Source organism: Triticum urartu, chromosome 7, assembly GCF_003073215.2.
Source record: "Triticum urartu cultivar G1812 chromosome 7, Tu2.1, whole genome shotgun sequence".
In the NCBI taxonomy this organism is placed as follows: Eukaryota; Viridiplantae; Streptophyta; class Magnoliopsida; order Poales; family Poaceae; genus Triticum; species Triticum urartu.
Genome location: NC_053028.1, coordinates 690,500,098 through 690,504,191, shown reverse-complemented (window position 1 = coordinate 690,504,191; position 4,094 = coordinate 690,500,098). Strand labels below are relative to the sequence as shown.

Genomic DNA, 4,094 nt, shown 5'->3' with positions numbered 1-4,094 from the left:
TGTCTTATAGTTTTGGAAAATGGAGTGGTGCTGTAAACATTTTTGGCACTCTGAAAATAGAAAATGATTCCCCCCCCCTAAAAACTCATTTCTCATAACAATTTTTAAAAGATATTTGTCTTATTCCAATTCCAAGTTTGTTAGTTTTCCTAAAAACTATGTCACATTTGGTGACACAATGAGAATGTTTCTTTTTGAATTTCTCATATCATAAAACTATTTATATGATTCAACACCTTTTTTTGAAAAAAAATATGGTTCAACACCTTATTTTTAGTCAATTACGACCAATTTAGAAGGTCATAACGTGTACTGGGTTCTGATTGGTCCATTGACATGTCACGCGGATCGTGCTCAAACGCCGTCGGATGCTCTCGGATCCGACGGCAGCCCTTTCTCCCTCACCCCCTCCCCCTCTTTGTCTCAAAAAAAGAAAAAGAAAAAAGAAAACTCCCTCACCCTCTCACCCCACGAACCCTAGCGCTCCAGATCCGCCACCCACCTCACGCGCTCCCCCTCCCCTCGTCTCCCACATCGCCGCCGCCACCCCGTCGATCCCATCCCTCCCGATTCAGATCCGACCCCGCCGCCCGCGCCCGCGCGCCACCCGCTCCTCCTCGCCTCCTGGAGGACGTCCGCCGCTCTTCCTCCGCCCGTCCCGGAGGCCTCAGTCGGCGCCCTCCGCCGTAGGGCCGCCGCGCTCATCCCGCCCTCGGCGCCGCACCTCCTTTTCCTCATGGCCTCGCACCTCCCCGATCCGGGTTCCTCGCACGCTCACCGCTTCGCCTCCGTCTCCCACCACGCCGCACGCCCCACGCCAGAAAAGGGAAGGCGAGCCACCTTCGCCCTCCCCTCGCCCCCGCGCTGGTCCCGTTGCCGAGCCCAGTTCCCCTCACTTCTCCGTCCAGGCGCCGTCGCCATCAATCGATCTCCCGAGCAAGCGACCTTCCTCCCCGATCTACTCGTTGGTTATGGCGGACGAGCCGGAGGAGCGAGGGGAGGGGGAGCATGGACGCCAACTGGCGCCCCACCCAAGACTCAGGTCCCGCCACCGCGACCGTCGGAGGCGGGGTTGACCCGAACGCACCGGCGCCCCATCGCCGGAGGCCACTGGCGCTCCGGGCTCCAGCCCGACGCCCGCGCTAGGATCGTCAGTAAGATATAAGCGGCGACCTCAATCTTTGATTTGATCCTTCATCCCCTTGATTTATTGGAGCACTCCTTCCAGATCCAGTCGCACTCCTCATTCAGCTCCATGTCTCCTGGTGCGGCGGCACAGTGAGAGGATGTGAACGCGCGGCCGCCCAAGGGTGGTGGTGGTGGTGATCTGCCTGCTCGTCCCTCGTCCTCATCACCGGCCTCTCCGAGGTCGCTGCTGGGGCAATCTCCATGGGCCCTTGAGGGTAATTTCCGATCCCTCCTCTGCAATTGTAATTCTACAGTAATATAAGGCTTCCATCTAGGATAATGTCCGACTGTAACTATATTAGATTGCATGTACTGCTAATAGTGAATCTACAGTAGTATTTCTACACATCCTAGCTAGTATTTGTATTTTGTGAAGCTACTTCAAGTCAGCCATGACTGCATGCATTCACCACGGCACATGTGTTAGTGATGAATACTTTTCATTGGATGGCCTGACTAATGGCTCACATTGGAGCCATTTATTAATCCCGTACTACTAGTTGAGCTTCCAAATGTAACTTATGGAAATATCAGGTTATCCTATGATGCAGAAATCTCGTATTTGCTGCATCTTTCCATTTTATTAAGGAAGCACTAAGCTAGCTTGAGCAGTAAAAAATGAACACTTGGTACCATTTACTACAACCCCTGATTTTGCTACATCATTTTTATAGTTCAGAAAATCTGGGGCTATACATTATTATTGCATATTCATTGCAGACTGACTCACTGTAATAGTATTCAGAAAATCAGGTTGATGGTCAGATTAGCCCCTTTCAAATTTCATATATTAATCAATGGAGCACTAGCAACCAACCATGGAGATGGACGTGCAAGTGTCTGACCTCCAACCCTGAATGTGTTCTCCCCATATTTCTACAGCCAATAGTACCAAACTGCCATTACAAACATGTCACTCCACTAGCTAGCCGGCAACTCAGTCTTAGTTTCCAAGCAAAAACAAAGCATCTTTCGCCTTTGGCTTCTTACTGGCGTTATCAATGGCTGACATGTTTTGATATAATCAATCCTGCAATTTCTGTTACCGATTTTCAGCTTGACCCGCTGTTTTGGTCAGTGAGTTGCATTACTCTTGCCGCTGCTTTGCTCTGTACATACATAACCTAGGACTCTTATCTGTATTACAGATTTTTCAGCTTGACCCGCTGTTTTATTAAGTGAATGCCATGCAAGCAACTAACTTTCTCTTGTTCATGTAGATGGAGTAGGAGGATGAGCAGCAGCAAATGAGCCTGATGGTGAAGAAGCACCTGATGACAAGAACTCGTTCAAGAGCTCTTTTGTCCTTCCAAAACAGGGTCTTGATGTCCCCCTTACAGAAAAATGTTCATACATGTTCCTGCATGATGCGTGTGTGCATGTTGGATGGTCACATTCTAGTGTACTAGCTAGCTAGTAAGCTTGTTTTGCTACCAGATGATTGAATGTCATCTCATTTTTTACCTCATGTAGCTCACCGCCTAATTTGTAGGTAAAGATACCGTTGGCATATATTATCAACAGCATTTTTTCATAAACAAAATATAAAATGTTGATTTAGGTCCAGAATGTGTATTATGTCCATGTTGTTGGCTAGATGGTTATGGCTCATCAGAATATACACACATGAGTGTATCATGTAACAATTGGCAGAGTCACCAGAATATATACACATTAAATCTATTGTTCTGTTTCATCATTGTGCTGCATATGTTTCTAACTCCACTATTTCTGTTTTTCTTTATCACCTTATCCAACATTGTAGATTCCTGTATTGATGCATGCCAACTATGAATATGATCTTGCATTAAGCTTTAGCTGGCTGTTAATTATGTTGTGCTAGTTGCTGTCTAACCATGGCCTGCGACAGCTGGGTGTTTCTTTTGGGCGCAAGTGACTTGTACATGAAGCTAGCACCCATGGATTCGTGAACTGGCTTGGATGTGTACTTGGTCGCCGGGGTTGGATGAGGACGACGGCAACAAGGTGAGACCATCGTGATCCACCTTCCTGCTTCCTTCTCGTGATTCCCTAACTGCTCAACATGTTGATCTGTTCTGAACATCTGAAGCTTGCTGTGTGTAGGGTGACTAGTGATGTTCAGTGTTTATTGTGTGTGTTTTCTACACACACACATGGTCCTTACGTTTCAATCTCCTCTGCTGCTTACTGACAGAGTACTACGCACGTATAGTAGTTGAGTAGTAGTGTGTAGGGACTCTTGAGGAAAGTTTACGTACTCAAACATTATGCTTAAAATAAAAGTTGTAATTCCCTTGTAGTAGTATGTTTATGAATGGCTGCATGAAATGATTGTCCAGTACTTCAAATATTTGAATCGGGGTTAATGTAATCACTTGCTGCATCCTGTTTGATTGACCGGAGATGCTAATAGGAAAGCAAAGCAAATAGGAAAAGCATGTGCTACTACTTTTGCTTATCCTCCGCACACAAGTAAAGCGAAGCATCCTATTTTGAGTTCTTCATTCATGATGCATAAAATTCTGGTATTGTGTTCATATAGCTAATCTGCTGGTGTTGTGCATAAAATTCCAGGATCTTTGCGTGTAAGTTCTGGCTGTAGTGCCTATCTTTAGTAAGATTAAATTGCTACTATTACTGATGAATGGTTGAGTTCTAAAACTTGAAGTAGCACCTACTTTCTGGTCCTGTAGTGTTTAAAACTGATAATTATGATGCATTGGTTGTCCATATGGCCTTCTTTTTTAATGCATATATATGATGTAGTTGATAGGCCTTGATCTCAACCTCTCAAGTTTATGTTCCCTGGTGTGTAGTTAACTTGTCATTTTTATTGGCAAGCGTGTAATGAATTTATTAGAATTTTTCTCCTATTGCCGTGTACAGTATGTAGCAAAAAGGTCTATATTACCGAGGATGTATAA

At 45.6% G+C, this 4,094-nt stretch overlaps 1 long non-coding RNA gene across 1 annotated transcript; it reads left to right on the top strand.

Moving 5' to 3' along the window:
• The first annotated feature begins 570 nt into the window (after positions 1-570).
• Positions 571-2,754, top strand: LOC125521986. The gene is made up of 2 exons (XR_007289568.1): positions 571-1,403; positions 2,409-2,754. It is a non-coding gene; the product is annotated as an uncharacterized LOC125521986 (long non-coding RNA).
• Positions 2,755-4,094: the final 1,340 nt, after the last annotated feature.